At 40.1% G+C, this 20759-nt stretch overlaps 1 protein-coding gene across 1 annotated transcript in view; it reads left to right on the top strand.

Annotated features, from left to right (window-relative positions):
• The window catches only part of MED12L (mediator complex subunit 12L), a 323861-nt gene that overhangs the window by 178334 nt on the left and 124768 nt on the right, over nucleotides 1-20759 (top strand). The gene's annotated exons all lie outside the window — the stretch shown is intronic.

The raw sequence follows: 20759 nt of genomic DNA, 5'->3' as shown, positions 1-20759 counted from the left end.
CTTGGTATTCCAGAGACCCTTCAAGCTGGGACGTTGAGAAAGCTCGCTTGATACCAGCCTAACTTTCAAGCAATGCTGAAACGAAATGAGATAAAGGTGACTTCTAGACTTCCATAGAGATGGAGGCTTAGGAAGCCTCAACACCTAAATTCACTCTAGAGGCAACAGTATTCCTTTGTCCAGCAGCTGACTCTAGAAAGCATCTTTGATCTAATGGGAAATACCTTGATCCCGCTCCCTCCCTCCCTCCCTCCCTCCCTTCCTTCCTTCCTTTTTAAAATTTCTCTGGTCAAGAATAATGTCATGCCTAACTGTGTGGGGATAGTACGGTGGTTTTGCTTGTTAAGCATTTATTCTTTATTTTGCCCCGTCATGAACTGGCCTAGATTGTACTCAGTGTTATTAGTAAGGTGAGTGTGAATGTAGGGTTCAGCTACAGATGCGTAATTCTCAAAGTGGGGACCTCCAGAGACGCAGCATCAGCTGGGAATATTACAACAGGGACTGGGACTCAGGGAGCTTGGTGGCCTGACCTCTTAGAGGGTAGTTACTTAGTCCCTTGCTGCCTAGTGTATGCATTAGCTATTTTAAATTGGTCCACCTCTCCCTCCCCTCCAGTTCTCCTGACCTTGAGAGACTTTCTTTTTCTATTGCTGCCTCTTCCCAAGTTGTATTGTTTAAAGATGTCAGGCATAATTGTAATTTATGTTTCAAGCATAACTTGCCCCCTAATATATGTGTCTGATACTGGATGGAGCATTCTTTTTTTTTTTTTTTTTTTAAAGATTTTATTTATTTATTTGACAGAGAGAGATCACAAGTAGGCAGAGAGGCAGGCAGAGAGAGAGAGAGGAGGAAGCCGACTCCCTGCTGAGCAGAGAGGCTGATGCGGGACTCGATCCCAGGACCCTGAGATCATGACCTGAGCCGAAGGCAGCAGCTTAACTCACTGAGCCACCCAGGCGCCCGAGGATGGAGCATTCTTACAGCCACAATATTATAGATACTACCTACAAATACATGATTGAAGATGAAAGTAGTTGAAGAGGATTTTAGGACCTGCTGATGGGTGATTGGTGGAGGAGGGTGGAAAGGGAGGGAACAGGTGTGGCGTGGTAAGGCTGGATTGATTGAAACCCCGTGGCCTCAGGAGCTCCATGAATAGAGTACAAGCTCCTTCCATGTGCTCAGAGGGCTCAGGCTCATGGTGAGATCAGCTGGGTGGCCTTGGTCAGGATAGTTACATCCTCTCTGCCTGCTTCCTCAAGTGGCAGAGGGACAGTATAACATTTCAGCAAGCACTAATTCTTTCCCCACACCCTATCTACTTCCCGTTACTGGGTTTTCATGCTTGGACTATCTTGTGTCCCCTCATTTCTTCCTTACTGCACTATAATGGACATGCTAACTTGGGAGTTTTTGTGTCTATTACCAGTTGTGGATGTGTGTGCATACTATTTTATGTGTATTTATGCAGATTTTATGGAAGTATAAAATTTGTATGTTCAAAAATTATAAAAATCTATTATTTTGCTATTTGATGAGTACATTATGTATTTTTAAAAACTTATCAGTGGTTTCTTTTTTTTTTTAGTGCTAAAAACTTTGTTTCAAGTCTGTTTTAATAAGGTGAACATGTAAACTACAACATGTGTGTGGGGAGTTTATTTTTTTACCAGTGTGAATTTTTTTTTTTTTTTTTTTAAGAAGTGGGGAGGGGCAGAGGGAGAGGAGAAGAGAGAATCTTAAACGGGCTCCATGGAGTCCGATTCTGGGCTCCATCTTAAGATCCTGAGATCATGAATGGAGTTGAAATCAAGAGTTGGGTGCTTAGCTGGCTGTGCCCTACAGGTGTCTCCCCCCCATCCCCACTTAGTGTGAATGTTTTGATTCATTTCTCCATAGCATTAGGTGTGCTTTCTTAAAAATATGTTTCTGGACTAGATGGATTGTGTGAGGTTGGTTGACTATGCTCACACTGTAGATCGGTGTTAATTCTCTTATGTGTAACGTGAAATTCATAATATTTAGAGTATTTGAAATAATTTGGCTGATTAGTCATAGACCCTAATTAGTAGCACATTAACTCAAATTTTTGCTATGCATAAGAGATGTTTTTGCAGTTTATAATTATCTTTAAAGGCAAATAATTTATCTTCTTAGGTATTATGAGAGTTAAGTTATCCCAATAACAACAAAGATCAAAGCTTTTACCTGTGTGTATGTATGCGTGCGTGCACGCGCGCACACACACACAGGTAATAACTATATATCCAGTCATATATGCAATTGTAAACAAAAGCATTCACACTAACTTTTAAGTATTGTAATAATTGATTTTACAGTTTTTGGGGGGCAATTTCGATACACATGTAGAAGCTTTTACATTTGTCCCAGATAAACACCTTTTTGTCATTTTCTTTGACATCTCTTCCTCACAGATATATTGTAACAGTCACAACTGGAAATCTTAATTAGTCATCAATTATAAAATTTCATATTTGGGTCCTGGACTCAGTGTGAGCAAATAGAATCCCATAGCAACCAATTATCATTCTCAAACAAAAAGTGACTTACTGGGAATGGGGGTGATCCATTGTTGCTGGGCACTGTTGCTGCCCAGCTCACAGATCCTTTTTGCTCTCCTACGCCATTCACACATACTCACATGCTCTCACAGCAAAGCTGTCTCCTTATCTGCCCGTCACCTTGCGTCTGTGGGTTAAACAGCGTTCATTTCAGAATGTGTCCATGTACGCTACAGATTAAGACTGCTCGAGTTCCTGCTCGTCTTCTAGAACAGATGAAAATCAGGAACTTGACAAAAACCACAGAATAATCGGTCTGCTCTCACTGCTTAGTTGATCTGTCAGAACTTACTCAAGCCTGGGAAATGGAAACAGAGAGATGTTTGGATCTCTGTGGGTGTCAGGCTGGCTTCTGTGCTAGCTACTTCTTTGCCTTCAGTGGTCCAAAAATCCTCGTCTTCCCCCCACCTCCTCCACCACCTTGAAATTTTCTCCTACTTTTTTCAACATCCCCACATCATTTGGCAAATGAACAGTCAGACGACAATCTAAAGTAGTTTTCTTTGTAAACTTGTAAACTACACGTCAACTTGTGATATAGTACAAGGTCTAGAATGGACAATGGGCAAGTGAGGCAGGTAAGAAGTGGTTCTGTCTGAAAGCCCCTTCCAGGAGGAAGCAGTCAGCAGCCACCCAGTGGTATGCACTGTTCACAAACAAGTGGGTATTGGGGCTGCCTGGAAACGCAGAATTAACATTTGAGTAAATAAGCATTTCGACATCAGTGGCCAAATCTCTTAGATAAGAGGTACTGTATTGGCCATTTTTTCCCCCACATTAGTTTTTCCATGTTTGAGCATTACTGACAGATCGGGAGTCATTTGTTCACCTTTTGCTTAGTGTGTGCTGCTTATTATGTTACTGTTTTGAAAGCAAAAGTCAGGCGCTGCTTCCAGTTTTTAGTCGAAGTTATATCGTCTAGTTTGTCATGTCCTGAAGAGTGTTCCAGTATCTCTCCTAGGGAGTAAGATTGCGCATTTAGATTTGGAAGCCTCAGAATTGGGCTACAAAGGCCCCATCAAAAAGTGTGTGACTTAGAACCAGATTAATAAAGAAAGAAAACCATGTGCCCTAGAGCTCTGTAGAAGGCTGCTACAGTTCAGGTGTGTTCACTTGGGTTGTTCCATTGCCACATCATGGGTTCATGGTTTAACTCACAAAATCTGGATTTCATATACATGAGCAGTTAGACAATAATTGTTCTTACTTATTTATGTGCTTATGATAAACCGGGTCCTGTTGTAGATACTTTGTGTGTACCTACTATGTGGTAGGTGGTGTTCCAGATTCTGGAAATGGAGCTGTGACCCTCTCAGACCCAAGTCTCTTTCCTCATGAAGCATATTTTCTTATTTCGTCCCCCACTCACAAATAGTCACTTAATACGCTGAGCAGAGGCCCCAAGGGACCCACGGATGGTTTTAGGTTTCCAGCTTTGGTCTGTGTGAGGAATTGATTCTTCTGGCCCCCCCGGGGGCCCATGCAGTTCTTGCTGTTGTCCGTACTGCTGGGGCTTTGAACACCTGTGTGTGCGCAGTCTCGAGGCTTGTTGGTTTCAGCTGAAGTGGGCTGTCGTGGGGAAATACAGGTAGGTAAGGACTAGCCGTCAGAGGCTGGTTATTACCAGGCACAGTACAGTGTCCTTCAGATGGAAACCTGCTGATTTTTTTTTTTTTTTAAAGATTTTTTATTTTATTTATTTGACAGAGAGATCACAAGTAGGCAGAGAGGCAGAGAGAGAGAGAGGAGGAAGCAGGCTCCCTGCTGAGCAGAGAGCCCGATGCGGGACTCGATCCCAGGACCCTGAGATCATGACCTGAGCCGAAGGCAGCGGCTTAACCCACTGAGCCACCCAGGCGCCCCGAAACCTGCTGATTTAATGGAAGATTCGGCGTTCACATTCTCCTAGCTGCAGCTCTCAGGACTTCTGATTTATACCTGGAGGTATAAATGTCCTCATGGTCTCAGAAGCACCCATTAATTGTCCTTGTGCTTTCAAGCTTTTTGCATTCACCATGGAGTGCTCACGTACCTGATACGGAGTATGACTGGGAGGAAGTTTAAATTCACTGGAGCTTATTGTTTTCTTCCTGGTACCAGTTCTTGCTAAGTCCAAGGCCAAAGAGATCGTACAATATAAGTGGTCATGTGATGGCTGGTAGTCTAGATAAGTGACATAGATCCTGTCTGAGACCCCCAGAGATTAAGGAATTGTAAAGTAGAGAGCTCATGGCCCACCCAGAGGGTCAGCTGCCACTTGGTCAGAGCTTGTCAGGGTCCAGTGGATGAGCCAGTATCATCAGAAACTTCCGTGTTGATTGTGTGCACTGTTCTGAACACCTTATGTGTTTAAAGTCCCTGAGTTCTCACAACTCCGTGAGCTACTGTCCCCCTCACCTCCTCTTTCCATTCCTCCCTCTCTCTCTCCCTTCCTTCCTTCAGATTTTGTTTATTAGTCAGAGAAAGAACACAGGCAGAGGGAGAAGCAGGCTCCCTGTTGAGCAAGGAGCCCAATGTGGGACTCAACCCAGGACTCTGGGATCATGGCCTGAGCTGAAGGCAATCACTTAACAACCGAGCCACCCAGACATCCCCCTCACCTTTTTTCTTAATAGAGGAGGAAACTGAGGCACAGAGTGAGTTAGGTCCAGACTTCTTAGAGCTGGGGTTTGGAAGCTGATGGAGCAGCTCTCAGAGCAGTGCTCCTACCCGCAATTCCACGTCTCTCCTGACTTTGCACTCCCTTCCTAAATCTAAGACTTGGCCAGATCAATGTAAGCCTAATGTCTGGTGGGCACAAACAAAACCTGACCGCACTGCATTTGGCTCGTGGTAAGCCAGTCTGGGCCATCTGTTTGTAATTATAGGGGCAGGTGACAGGGCAAAGGTGACAAGCTGGAGACTCCATGAATACTCATTGTCAAGGATTGGATTGGAACCCAGATACGCTTGCTCAATGAAGGAGCACTTTCTTTGTAGATCCTTCTACAGCCAATTTACAAGGGAACATTTTGAGGGTTAACTATGCCTTTTCACAGATGAGAAAATATAGCCTCCAAAAACTTAAGTTGTCCAAGCCAGGAGGTGGCAGGACTGGACTTCAGAGCCCGAGTTTAGGATTCCTTCTTCAGTACTCTAGGTGTTTCCTAGAACCAGATGAACACTGAGCACAGATTCGTTAATCCATGAAGCATCTGAGAGTCGGGTATACTGGGACATTATGTGCTGGGAACCCAGGAAAAGTATATTTTCTCATCAGAAATTGCTGATGGTATGTACCAGAATTTTAGTGTGAGATGAGGAGTGTACAGACAGTGATGGCAGCCAGATGAAGTGGTGCATGTGGTAAGGACGGCAGGGGCCAGGCCAAGTCGTAGAGGCAGTAGTGAAGGCTGTACTTGCCTTGGAATTGCTGGAAGATGAACATGTAAGTCTCCAAGAAGAACTTAGTAAATTATGTGTTCATCTTGCATTCCTTTAAAGTTTTTTTTTTTGTTTGTTTGTTTTTTGTTTTTTAAGATTTTATTTATTTGAGAGAGAGAGAATGAGAGAGAGAGCATGAGTGGAGAAAGGTCAGCAGGAGAAGCAGACTCCCTGTCGAGCAGGGAGCCCGATGCCAGACTCAGTCCAGGGACTCCAGGATCCTGACCTGAGCCGAGGGCAGTTGCTTAACCAACTGAGCCACCCAGGTGCCCCTCATCTTGTGTTCTTAACACTGCATGTCTCAAGATAGATTATCTGCCTTCATAGGTTTTTTGGCCATAGGCCCTTACTGAGAGAGTGGTGAGGCCAGGTCTTGTGATTTCTTCTTTCCCTGCTTGGGAGAGACTTTGAAAGGAGACATGCAGAGCTGCTGCCTCTTCCCCCTAGGCCTCTGGATAGGCCTCTCTACCCTCTGCTTCCCTAGGAACTCTGAGCAGTTCCAACTCTTTTGAAGTCCTTGTTTATATATCTGACTGGCCATCAATATCACCTGGGGAGCGTTAAAATGCAAATTCCAAGACCCTGCTTCAGAGGAACCGAATCTGAATCCTTGTGTTTTCGGCTCAGAAATCTTTTTTTCTTTTTTTCTTTTTTAAATGGGGGTGGGGTAAGGTGTGCTTAGAGGGAGACAGAATCTCAAGCAGACTCCCCACTCATTGGGGAGCCTAACACTATACGGTGTTCTGTCTAGTGACCTTGAGATCATAATCTGAGCTGAAACCAACAGTCAGACACTTAACCAACTGAGCCACCCAGGTGTCCCAGGAATCTGTATTTCCAGATGTGTTCACATAATTCTGAGACATGGCCATGTGTGTGCCTCCCTGCCTTTCTGTTTAGGAACCTGCAATTTTATAACATTTGGAGGAACATTTCCTCTTCTGGGCAGATGCCTTACCTCCCAGCCTGTTTTGTCTGTTCAGCTCATTCCAACTGCCGGGATGCCTCCTCAGTAGCTGCTCTAGTTTTAGAGAGCCATGCAGACCTGTGGCCTGAGAGCAGAATTTTAATAAGGATCAGAGTACCAGTAGGGTGATGATAGTGACAAAGAGAATTCAGACACCTAGTGAGTAAGACTAGAGCAGCCAAAGATTAGGTGAAACCCAAAGAGGAAGGAAGAGGATTGAAAGGGGCTTATGCAACAAAAACAATGATGTTTGACTTCTCTTGAGGCCTTTAGTTTTATATTTTAGATCAGTTCTCTCATCAGTTTTTTCCCCCACTGGATGCAAATCTGTTCTTACCCTGTCTGCCATTACTCGCTCTTCTTAGCAGCAAAGTCTTAGGAGCGGAATTTTCCCTTTTTTGTGCCCCTCACTATGTCACCCACATTTTGAAAAATTGGCCTTAGCTGTCCTAGTGTGTGGAGGGAGCTTATTTGTGGATGACTCAGATATTTCAATGCAGTATTGCAAATTGTCCCTGCCACCATTTTGTATTTCTTTGAGGTCTATGCTGGGCATTTTGTGGATATGTTCAAATATGAAGATTATCTTTTTTTTTTTCAATATGAAGATTATCTTGTACACATTTTTCTCTTGCAGTTGGAAATAAATGTCTTATTAATGTTTGCAAAAGCATTTTATCCTGACAGACTATTGATCAGATCTTCACGTATTTTAACATTAAATGTTTTGTTATGTTTAGCAACACACATAATAAGCTTTACTCAACATTGGATACCAGACTCAATATAAAATTAAAGTAAAATAACCATATTAATAATAATATATAATAAATAGTTAGAGGTCATGTTCCCTGCTTTCAGCACTCACTATCAAAAAGAGAAATGAAGGATGCTTGGGTGGCTCCTTCAGCTGAGCATCCACCTTTTGGTTTCGGCTGAGGCCTGATCTCAGGATCATGGGCTCAAGTCCCAAGACAGGGGCTTGGCATGATAGAACTCAGCTTGGAGCCTGCTTGAGATTCTCTCTCTTCCTCTGCCCCTTCCCCCACCGCTTCTGTGTGTGTGTGTGTGTGTCCACTTACTGTCTCAAATCTTTAATAAAACAAGAAAAGATAAAATAGTGTTTTCTTCTGTGCTGTTTTGATTTATGCTACATAATTCTATGTTTCTGCAACCCCTTCCCATTTAATTTTGTGGAACCCTAAGATTAAAGTACTATAGGACTTCATTCTGATTGATCTTTTTCTCAGAACCTTCAAATACCCAGAAGTCGAGGGCCATCCCCACCCACTCCACATGCTCACAGACGCACATACATTTCCTTTCTTCAGCACTGCTTCCAGGCTGGAATCTGACCGGTCACTGCTGAGAGACTGGTTATATATAAACATCCCTTGTGTATTCGTACTACAAATAGAGTGGGCTTAACACACGTAATCCCCAGATATGTCTGTTATTGTTTCCAGTCGGTTTCCATCCAGCCTGTTGTCAACTGCCCTTAAAAGCTGACTTTCTTACTTCTTGGTTCTATAATTGTCCTATTTTGTTCCTTACCCCAAAATCTTTTAAGCAAGTATTAAAAAGACTTCATTGCTATTGCTTTATCCCAGATTTTCCTCATTTGTGTCATTGGATGGTAAGACAAGCTGTGTATTTTGCTTTTTCTTGACTTGCTGTCTTGGTAGCCTGGTATAGAAATTTCATATTCTTTTTTCATAGCTCTGTAGTAGTCCATAATTTATTTAATTATTCCCTCTGGATGGGCCTTTAGATCATAATGAACATTTTCAGTGAGTTCATTTTAACCATAGCAGCTATTTACTGGGTCATATCATTTAAAAAAAAAAAAAGTTAAAGTTTTTGCTGGCAAGTGATTCATGATTGTGTGTGGGTTTGGGATGTGTGAGTCCATGCAGGTGTCTACTGGACATCGAGGAATATGTGGAGATGAGAATAACAGAAGATTTTTAGTACAAGGCTCAATATGAATGAATTTACAGAGATATTTATAGGAAGTGAGTTTGGAAGTGGCTCTCTAAAAGAATCTGTGAAGGAGATGGTGTTTGGTTCTTATTATATGGCTCTTTTGTTTACAGAATGGGGTGAAATTCAATCTGGGATTAAAAAAAAAACACACAAAACAGTGCAGGGGAGGATACTGTGGATGGAAAGTCAGCAAGGGTGGGGTTAAGCATAATGTGGAGGATCCTAACTGTCCTGCTGAAGAGTTCCTAATTGAAGATGCCGTGAATCTTTTGTAGTAAAATAACTGATGATTGTTTTAAAAAGTACAGTCTGGGGGCGCCTGGGTGGCTCAGTGGGTTAAAGCCTCTGCCTTCGGCTCAGGTCATGATCCCAGAGTCCTGGGATCGAGCCCCACGTCTGGCTCTCTGCTCAGCAGGGAGCCTGCTTCCTCCTCTCTCTCTACCTGCCTCTCCGCCTACTTGTAATTCTGCCTGTCAAATAAATAAATAAAATCTTAAAAAAAAAAAAAAAGTACAGTCTGTCAGGAAACCTGAGTACAGACATGCCTTTTTGGGTTTCTCTATGTGAAGTATTAAGTCCTGCCAAGGTCCATGCATCGATCGAGAGTAGCGCAGTGATAGGAATTATGCCATTAAAACATACTTAGTGTTATTTTAAAACAATTTTTTTTTTAAACCTCTCAAAATGAGTGATAGGTACAGGAATTTTTGGTACTTGTGTATTTATCTTTGTGAATTATAATGAAGACAAACTTTTGGTATAATATGTCCACCTTCTGGTAGGATGACAGAAGTGACAGTTTATAAGGTATATTGATATACACAATATTTACATATTTTGTAGACACTGTACAAAACCACACTTTGGGGTGGGCAATTATGTTGAGTCATGTGTTGAATACCTTATCCCAATTAGTTGAAGTGCTCAAACAGATTTTCTGTGTTGCTAGTGTTAGACTATGTTTAACCTTAAGAATCAAAAGGAATGAATTTCAGTTGATGTTATTAGCAAAGAATTAAAATTGAGAACTTTAACTGTTATAAAAACAAAAATTTCAGTGCGTATATTTCCTCTTCTCTGTATAGTTTCTTGGAAAGGTAATGGGGAAGTAGAAGAGGGCATTTTCTTTTAGATCTCTGCATCTCTGCAGAGCACCATTTCTCATAATTATCGTACTACTTCTGTCTGCTCTTGAGACTTGCCCCAACTGTCACTGTCTCCGGAAATGTTCCTGATGCCTCGGTAGTGGTAGTATTCATCCCATGTGGTCTGTGTTTTTATAACCCGTCAGGCTAGAATGGGCTGTGGTGGCTGTCTTTGTTGGCTTGTTTTGGTATTCCCAGTCCCCACTACTGTATTAGGCACTCACAAGTGTGTGTTGAGTGAATTTATGTTACTAAAACATGGGGAGGCAGAGAATATCCCTATAGGAGGCTCTGATCCTGTAGGTAAAAATAAGTGAGATGATATAATTAATCTATAAACAAGGGCTGTGAGCATTTTTAAATGATATTATTCCAGAGGCATTATGTCATTACTTATACATTTTTGAGCTCTTTTTTTAATAGGTTTCTGAACCCTTGATCTGCTTATTTATTCATCCCAGATCAGATAATTGAGAGGATTTATAAGACTGTGTATTTGATTTAGGGTTCTAACTGCTCAGCTCTTTAGGAAATTGTTAGAACAAGTTAGAAAAATGAGCCTTGAGAAATCACTGAGAGTGGAATCACGGAGCAGGAATGAGGCTTGCGAATGTAGAGAATTACTTCATTTCTACTAGATAAACTTTCCCAGAGTTCTAGTAAACAGATGCCACTTGTTCAGGCTGAGGTGGGTGTGGGAGGTGCTCGTCCTAGCCAGTTTAGGGGAAGGTTTTGTGGGCAATCTTCAGAGAATTTGGCTGAGGGTAACTGAAGTCAGAGGAAGTATTCCCGGTGATCACATGTGCAGTTTCTTTTTCCCATTTTTCATCCAAAGCAGGCCGCACCAGAAATTATGTGGCATCAGTCTTCTCTGTCCAGCATGCTGATGTTAGCTAAGCACACTTGTTTGTACCTTGGGACTGGGTGAGGGCTGTGTGGTTATCTCTGGCGATTTAATTTCTTTGGCAGCCAGACTGAGAACTTCCTTGTGGTTTTAGGCAATTAATGCTGTAGAGAGTTGGATCTCTCCTTAGTTAATAATTTGAGCACAGCGGTGATTCTTAGGCTGTTTTGTATGAAGCAGTTGGCATAATCAGGAGAAAGAATCAGTGAGGGCAAATTTCTGTTTCGTTCTTGCTGCTGCCTTATCATCCTCAAGGATCATGAGGCCAGTTGAATGAGGACATGTGGTTACACTGGTTTAACTTAATCGTGACTGGAAGGCTAACTGGGCACGTATTTTCTGTTTGAACAGGGTGGGGCTTCAGTGTTTTTGCCAGAGCATCCCAGACTTCCTGCAGGTGGAGTTTATCTAGTCCTGCTGTGGAAGATAGCCCACATCTGGGCCCTCTTATGGCTCTGCCTCCTGCCCTGCCTGTTTGTTTATTGTCTCCATGGAGGCCTGTGCCTCAGAAGGGTGAAGGCCTCTTCCATCTCTACAATCTGTCGAAAGCCTACCAATCATAAATTTTGTTCTTAGTAGCTGATAGTGGTGGGAAAGCTCCATGGTGGTTTTGCTGTGGAGGATAGAGAGAATTTAGACTGGAATTAGATAATGTGTTCCTTCAGGAAGCAAAATGGGCTGGGTTCTTTTTTGTGGTATTACACAAAACTGTTAGCCAAGAGTACTGACCTAGAAACCACCACCCAAACTCCCAGGAAGTATCCATTAAAGGTTTTTTTGTTGAATAGTTGCGAATTCAACATCCAGGGGTTCAGTTTGTGTTAGTAAACTGGGTGGAAGGAGCTTCACAGTGGGGCTTTTCATAGATGAGATGGCTGGATTCCTCGAGTTCTTTCTCCTTGTCCTCAGCTGCTTGTTCAACTACTAGCACAATCCTGATACAGACACCAGTTTTCCTCTATGTCATGAGTGTGGGGGCCATATATCCTGGTTTGCCCACACTGCTGTGCCGCATCAGTGATACTTTCACCCTCAAAAGTTTCCCAGTCTTGACATGAGTGATATGCTCATCTTAACTCTAAGAGAATGAAATGATCAGATATGCATAGTTGGTGGCTTCCCTTGATGTTCTCTTAATAGTGGGTATTATCGTTCATGCTTATTAGAGAAATTATTGAGTCTTTGGTTGAGAGAACTTTTCAACGTAAAGCGCAGCCTTATTTGCAGTGTTGATGTAGTTTATTTCTGTTAATTGCATTTGGTAGCATAATAATTAGCAAGGCTTTCAGTAGTATCAGTAATAGCTTGAAGTATTTCATTTCATTATCAAGCCATAGTTAAATCCTGAGCTTCTGGAGTCACACTGGGAGAGTCTAGACCCCAGAAAGAGCCTTGGTGAACTCTATGACCTTGGGAACATTACTGACCCTCTTCCTTTCTAACAAGGGGGTAGTGCAGGTGCGTCCTCAAAGATTTGTCTAGAGGATGAAATGGGTGGATTCCAGGTCAACTACTAAGAACAGTGCCTAGTGCATTGGGAGTACCCAATAAATGTTTGCTGTTTTTATTTCATTAATAACTAATCAGTGTTAAAAGTACTAGAAAATGGTATGCAAGAGGCTGGGAAGGAGCAGGAAACTCAAAGCCTCTAGCAGTAGGGCCATTAGTTTAAAGTCCTGCAGTTTGTTTATTTTCTTCCCTCAGCGTGGCACACAGTTGAGATCTAGGTCCTGATTCCCAAATCCTTGCTTGTCTCCAAGACCACAGGGCCTCCCTCTGGGTCTGAGCTAAGCTGAGCGCAGGGCCAGGCGGGACAGAGGCCTGGACCGTCCATATCTGAGGGTAGATGGGCAGAATTGGGTGTAGGGAAGGAGGGGTGCATGAGATGACTCACATTTTTACAGTTCAGGTGCTGGGTGCATGATGGTACTGTTAACGGGTTCAAGGGGTAAGGAGCCTTCTTGAGGTGGGGAGAGAAAGGGATGCAGTCTAGGTAGCAGCTTGGATTCCCTGGCTTCCTAACCAGCTACCATCCCTTCACTTCCCAGCCATATATTCCTTTAGGTGGTATGGCTCAGTTTTGTCACCTGTAAAATGGAGATAATTTTTACTTCTTGTTGTGGGGACTAGACATTTTATGTCAGGTACTTGGGACAGTGACTGGGGAAATACTCTATTATAAGCTTTGATCATTATTATTTTATCTATTTTTAAATTTTTTATTAACGTATAATGTATTATTTGCCCCAGGGTTACAGGTCTATGAATCATCAGGCTTTATTTTATCAATTTTTTTTTTAAAGAGAGGAGGAGGGGAGGTAGAGGCAGAAGGAAAGGCAGAGAGAGAGAATCTTATAAGCAGACTTCGCACCCAGAGTGGAGTCCCAACGTGGGGCTCGATCTCAGAACCCTGAGATCATGACCTGAGCCGAAATCAAGAGTCTGATAGGTAACTCACTGAGCCACCCAGATGCCCTTTCTTGCTCTATTTTTAACCTGTTGTTTTTGGGCTCTCAGTGGTATTTATAGCTGTCTTTCATAGTATTTGCAGAGAATACATTCAACATCGAAGCAGGCTCTTCATGAAGCTTGCATGCAGACTTCATAAGAATCAATCTTTTTACTGTTTTTTGATGATGAAGAAATGAGAATAAAAAAGATTGTCTTATTATTTATTGATTTATGACTAATACTGTATCCCTTCCAAATTTACTTAGGCCTTACTGGTATCTAGAGGCCTGGGTTTTTACACTGATGAAACCTTAGACATATTCTTGTTTCTGTCCACTGATGCTTCAGGGGTGGATGGATCCATCCCATTTCAGGGATGATGGATCAGGGTTCTCAGTGTAGACAGTACTACAGAGGGGGCTACTTTGTCAAAATTGGAGTTGTTTTTGTCTCAGTATTTGGTGGAAGGGCCATAGATGCTTGGTATCTTACAAAGTATAAAGCAGTCTTTTGTACAGCGAAGAGTTGCTCCATGCTTCTTGTGGGAATAGCCCATTAAACTTTCCCATGAGTGAGAAACCTCATAAAAAAGATCTGAGCCCTTAATTTATGTGTTTTTCATATAAAGTATCTTTGCTTTAATATATACTGCCCACTTACCCAAGAACATAAATTCTCTATTTTTTGGGAATCTGCTCAAAAATTATATATGATTTTAGAAGCCACATCACCAGTGGTAATAATGTAGGTGGCATTTGGTTGCAAGTAACATTTATAGCTATTGAATTCACATAATTATATAGACAGATGCAAGCAAGCGTCTGTGTTGAATGGATTAATATTTGATATTAAATTACACATGATTTTATTTTTTTTTCTATTTTTCCTTAGGGTTATGATTATCGTCACACGTACATATACACACGAGCAGGCAGTCCTTGGTTTGATAGTTCTGACATACACTTATTTGAATTATCACGACTTAGTTAATGCCAGTTTCCCAGCCACATTCTTCAAATTTCAATTACAGCAGTATATTAACGTGAGTGCTTTTATGAGCTATAAACTTGGCTGCTAGCTCTACAATCCGCTATTTCTCCTATAAGTAGTACACATGCATTCCCAGTCAGTGACCAGTCATGTCACTTCTTTCAAATTCTGTCAGTGACTGTTAATTGCATGTGTCTTACTTGGTTCATGCCCAGGCAGCAAAGTGTGCTGTTGTGTTGTTGCCTCCTTGTTTGTTTGAGATAAACCTCATGACATTCTACAAAATTGGGTAATCACCAGTGAGCATTGACCAACACAGATGAAAGAGCAGCAAAGAAATGAAAAGCTGGACATGAAATCAAATCAAATGTGAATAGTTCTAGATGCCATCGCTGACTGGGAATTTTGGAGCCTCTCGGATGCAGCTAGAGCAACTTAGTGCACGTGATCTTACTGACATCAAAGAAAAAGTGTTGGTGATATAAATGAAGAGATGTCCCAGAGCAAGTGAGGCTGGCAAGAAACTTCACAGAAAGGAACTCTCCGAAGTACGGCTTTCCCCCACCAGAGTGTTCCTTTTAGATGTTGAAATGACATAAAGTGAAGAAGCAGTTACCATTAATGTATATGGAAAAATTCTTGGGCATTTCCAGACTCAAAAAATGGTGTCTCTTGAGGCTTTTCTGATACTTCAGGATACATTTTGCTGAGGGGTGCACAAAATCAGTTGAGATAAAGCACAGATGCTCACAGACATCGTTCGGAACCAGCATGGCGTGACACTGAGTGTAGTTCCTGGGGGAAAGAGCTTGCTGGGACCATTCTCACTGCTCGGGGTTTGCTGCCTCTGTAATGGCTTGAAGCAAAATGAACTCTGAATGCTCTTTTTGCTATATACCTTTTTTATCGTAAAAGTGAAAATCCTCTTTGGATTTCCCTTGGTAAGCAAGAATAGATACTAATGGATGTCTTTCATAAAAGTGAAGTGCTATAATGGAAACTTTCAAAAAAGCAGGAATAACTATAATTAATAATTTTAAAAGCTCAAAGGATAAAATGTTGCAAGCTACTCATACTTAGGAAGGTCACAGTTCTACAAGGCATAGGAAAAGATGGTTACTCTGTATTGTAAATCACATAGTGAGAGGGCAAGTACTACCCTTAAAGTTTTTTTTTTTTAACAATGAAATAAAACACTTTAATTCTCAATATTTCCAGTGTTTTAAATTTACTAGTATTATCATTTCCTATATATTTAAAACCATCAATAAGAACATTTTTAATGTTTAGACACATTTTTAAAAATATTATAAATCAATCATAATTTTTCTGTTGATTGTTAAAATTGCTTTGGACAGTTTCAGTTTTGCACAGTTATTTTTATGGTCCCACGCTACCATGCAGTGTGAGGTCTGTGTGTGTGTGTGTGTTTGCAATTGTATGTGTACATAGATAATATTATATATGGCTTCTATATCTGTGTGCTAAAAATATGTTGAGTTGTATTTGCAAAAGGAATACATTAGGTTTGATGAGGTTTAGAAGTTTTGATCTAGATATTTCAAATTTATATAATGTAAATGTTCAGCCTGATACACATTTTCTTATATTTATTCATTCTTCCAATGTGTTTAATGGTGGTATTTCTCTGGCTGCGTAAAACAACATGTAAAAATGTGAAGACACACACAATATGGTTTAGGCTTTTTGAAAAACCCTTAGAGGTATGGTTGGTAATTGACAGGTGCTTTCAATGTTATTGAAGATATTTTGGTTTAGGCTAGTGATAACGATCTTAAGCAGTGAATGTGATCTTGAAATAATACCATCACAGCTTAAGGGGCTGAGTCACATTATGCCAAGTCTGTTAGCTCTAGTTACACGTGTAGTGTGTTTGTCTGCATATGTATATAGATAAGTCCAGAGTGTTGTTGGAAATTCTTATTTATAATATCTAAACCAAGACATAGAGTTGGAAGTTCTGGGAAATCTGGTGACTATTTTGGACCTTTGCTCACAAGTTAGGCTGATTTGATCAGACAAGTTAGGCTTGTTTCTGAGAGAGGCTGCAGATATTGGCCAGACTGTAACCACTGGGTATTCTCCAACATTATTAAGAGAAGTTGGCCACTTTACTTGTATTAAGAATGTTTGCCTGTGAAACTGTTTGAAATAAAGGAATTTCCAATTTAAGTCCATATCTGGAGTTTTCAAATGAGAACAAAAAAAAGGGTATGTGCTTTAACAGCTTTGTTATACCAAAATGACAAACAGCTTTGTTTGTCATTTTATATGATTCTTATCTCATCATGATTTATAAGAGAAACTTAACATTTGGAACACCAGTTGGCATTTTAATACCCAGAGTTTCTTAATAAATTAAAAATTTTAACACTGACATTTTTTCCTCTTGAACTCTAATACAATTTTTCGTACTTTTGAAACCACAGGTAAATTATGTTTAATCGAAAATTTTGCTGCATGAAAATTAGGAAAGAATAGATAATTTGTAATGTTTTCCCATAAAATCTCATGCATTTTGGCCTGTTTAGCTTTTGTCCTTTTTACTTCTGTAAGATAAATTCTTGTAGGTCTTAATTACTCTTTTCAGACATTTCCATTGTACATTTTTCTAGGCAGCTCCAGGACTGTCTTTGTTTTTGTTTTTGTTTTCCCGTGTGTGTGTGTGTGTGTGTGTGTGTGTGTGTGTGTGTATGTGTGTGTGTATAGCGCTGAAGATGGCTGTAGGGAAGGGGAAGCCCTGTACATGCTGTATACAGGGCACGGGTTTTCTTGAGCTGTTTCATGAACGTTGCCACTAGATGGTGATAGAGGGTTAGGTGGTATGTTAAGTAATTCTGTATCTACCAAATTCTTGCACTACGCTGAAATTTGAAATTTGAAAATGTTTATCCTAACAAATATTTGCTTTTAGAATTGACTTCAGATATTGAAATATCATTTTACTTTTCATCATGATAAAGTGCACTCTTTAATCCCCCTTCCCTATTTTCTTCTCAATTTGCACCCTCCCCACTCCCTGCCCCCACCTTCCCTCTGGTAGCCCTCTGATCTCTAGAGTTAAGTCTGTTTTTTCGTTTATATCTCTGTCTCTCCCTCTGTTTTTTTTTTTTTTTTACCCCTTTTTTCATTTGTTTTGTTTCTTTAGTTCCATATATGAGTGAGATCATATGGTGTTTGTCTTTCTCTGACTTATTTCACTTGGCATTAAACTATCTCAATCCATGTTTTTTGCAAATGGCAAGATTTCATTCTATTTAGTGCCTGATTAATATTTCATCCTGTATATATACCATATCTTCTTTATCCATCTGTTAATGGACATTTGGACTGTTCCCATAGTTTGGCTATGGTAAGCAATGCAAAAAAACATAGGGGTGCATGTATCCCTTTGAATTAGTTTTTTGCATTCTTCGGGTAAATACTCAGTAGTGCAATTCCTAGATCATAGGGTGGTTCTATTTTTAATTTTTTAAGAAACCTGTATACTGTTTCCCACAGTGTCTGCACCAGTTTGTATTCCCACCAACAGTGCAAGAGGGTTCTTTTTTCTCCACATCCTTACCAATACTTGTTGTTTCTTTCGGTTTTGATTTTTTTGCCATTCTGACATGTGTGAGGTGATTTCATGTAGTTTTTACTTGCATTTCCCTGATGATGAGTGATGTTGAACATCTTTTCAATTAAAATGTTATTTTATTTATTTATTTTTAAAGATTTTATTTATTAGTTTGACAGAGAGAGACAGAGTGAGAGAGGAAACACAAGCAAAGGGAGTGGGAGAGAGGGAGAATCAGGCTTCCCACTGAGCAGGGAATCTGACGTGGGGCTCGATCCCAGGACCCTGGGACCATGACTTGAGTCGAAGGGAGACACTTAAAGAGTGAGCCACCTGCATGCCCTGAAACATTATTTTAAATATCTTCTTGCACACATTTTTTTTTTTTAAGCATAGTATGTCCCTAGTAAGTATTTATTAATTTGTTAGCTGTTGTCTTAATGGTGGTTAGTCTGGGGAAAAACCAGGTTTTATAAAATTTTAAGTGATCCCAAACCTTACTTTGTCTTTGTTTTCTTTTTTTCCTTCTGTAATATATCACATTTATTTTTTTCCTAGTAGATCACATTTCCTCATAGTGAACATAAATTTCTTTCTGTTTAGGCTATGTTCTTTTTAGCACATGTGTGTGTGCACAGACACAAACACAATTTTGTGTTAGCTATTTAATATAAATTTATGGATTTTCATAGTGACTGTTACTTTGATGCTTTAGTTGAAAAACAAAATACTTGTATACTGGGGAAACAAGAATAGAGTGGTGTAAATGGTATAATGAATAAAAAAGAGTAGTAATACACACACCAAAAGATTTTCTACAAGATCAGTTTCTTTGAATTTAAGTTTTAGTAAAAACAGAAAAACTTGTTTTCAAAAATCTTTTGAATGTTTATCATCTGCTTAAAAGGAAGAATAACCTTGTTATTTATAGCTGTATGGTAGGATACTGAAATACTGAATATAATCCAGAGAGTTTATGTAAGAAATTTTAGATTTCAAATTTCCAGATTGTCAATATATTTTTTAAAAGTTTTAATTATGAACAAGAGAGAGAAAATGAGAGAAGAGAGGGCACATGCAGTTGAGGAAGGGGCAGAGAGAGAGAACCCCAAAACTCCCCGTTGAGCATGGAACCCAACATAGGGCTCAGTCTCACCACCCATGAGATCATGACCTGAGCTGAAATCTCGAGTCAGACACTCAACCAACTGAGCTACTATGCACCCCCAGATTATTGATTTTTAAAAATAGCCAAATAGATTCTAGTTTTTCTTCAATATTAATGTAGTATTTTGTATTAACTTCTGATACTAGTACAATATTTTGTTTTATTCCTAACGATGTTTATCTTACTAATGTAGGTGATTCATTCTTGGTTGTCCTGAAGAAGTAGTTTTTGTGACTCCAGTGTGGGGATTTGTGTAAAATATAAACACTATAATTTTGATGGTTTTTGTAACATGACTTTTTAAAAAATCGGGATAATGCCCTTTTCCAATATATTTCCCTAATCCAGTGTGTTAAGATGTCCCATTGATGTACTAATATCATTTAGGGAATAAAACCACCATCACATTATATGTCCCCACTAACTATACAGCAGTCTAATTTTAGAAATAGTAAATATTAAAATAGGATTGGAAATATTTTAAAGTCCTTTTAGAATTGAAGTATGAATTAGAGGGTAAAATGAGGTCTGGGGTGGGGAAGTGTTTGTTAATCCCAGAGTGCTAAGTGGAACCATTTGATGCTATTGAAGATTGTACGTTCTTAGTTTTTTGTCAGGTTCTGTGATAACCACGCATTTAACAGCTTATAGCTACACAGTGAAGTGGGTAGTATCAGTTTGAGATTTTTGACTGGGAGCTGTGACGAAGTAGAGAGAAATAGGGGATGGAGAGGATAAGACATATTATTCTGAGAATATTTTCTCAGCCACATCATTGCTCCTTCTTTTTATATAGTGTAGCTGTAACTCATTTTGGGCACTATGGGGAGAATGGAGGAAGGAATTGGCCCTCCAAAGTGCCTGTTCACATTAGCTGATCTAAAACATAGTTAATCTTTGTTTTTCTTTTTTAAAACATAGTTAAGCTTAACCCAGCTGGGGCACTCCATGGGGGTTGGCAATGTAAGTGACCAAATGAGGTGTGTATTAATTCATGTACCAGAGTGCCCCTGGAATTTATGGGATTGGAATCTTAATGAGCAGATGGGAATCCTGGTAGAGATCCTCTGATCATTCTTTTAACCACTTTGCTACCATCCCTCCTCACCTCCTAGGAACTTAGGAGGACCCAAATTCTGTTGTGTACTATATGATGGTAGTTATTGTTGGGCTAAGTTATTCTCATGCCCTTATATCTGTTCACTTTAACTTTTGAAATTGTGCAGATAGTTTACAAGGGTTTAATAAAGTATGGCACTGTGTTATGTATGTGTGTGTGTTGTCTCTGGTAACCACATTGTCCTCTTTTTGTTAGCCAATTGGCAAAGATACTTTCAGTTCTTCTTTAATGCTTGCCCAGCAATGTGAGGAACAAATCAGGCACCTAGTACGCAAGCATCTGATGACTTTGAGAAGAATAAAGGCTTAAGGATTTATCTTGAAGGAGAAGTAAATCTTCTAAGATTTAAAACATTACTCTTGTCCTTTTTTGACTTAATCTGAGGCACTCTTACTTTCAACTTAAGGTAATATTTTTCAGCTAATGAGAACACTATT

The sequence above is a fragment of the Mustela nigripes genome, chromosome 2 (assembly GCF_022355385.1).
Source record: "Mustela nigripes isolate SB6536 chromosome 2, MUSNIG.SB6536, whole genome shotgun sequence".
NCBI lineage: Eukaryota > Metazoa > Chordata > Mammalia > Carnivora > Mustelidae > Mustela > Mustela nigripes.
Note: the sequence above shows the minus strand (reverse complement) of the source record. Positions and strands in the feature narration are given on the sequence as shown.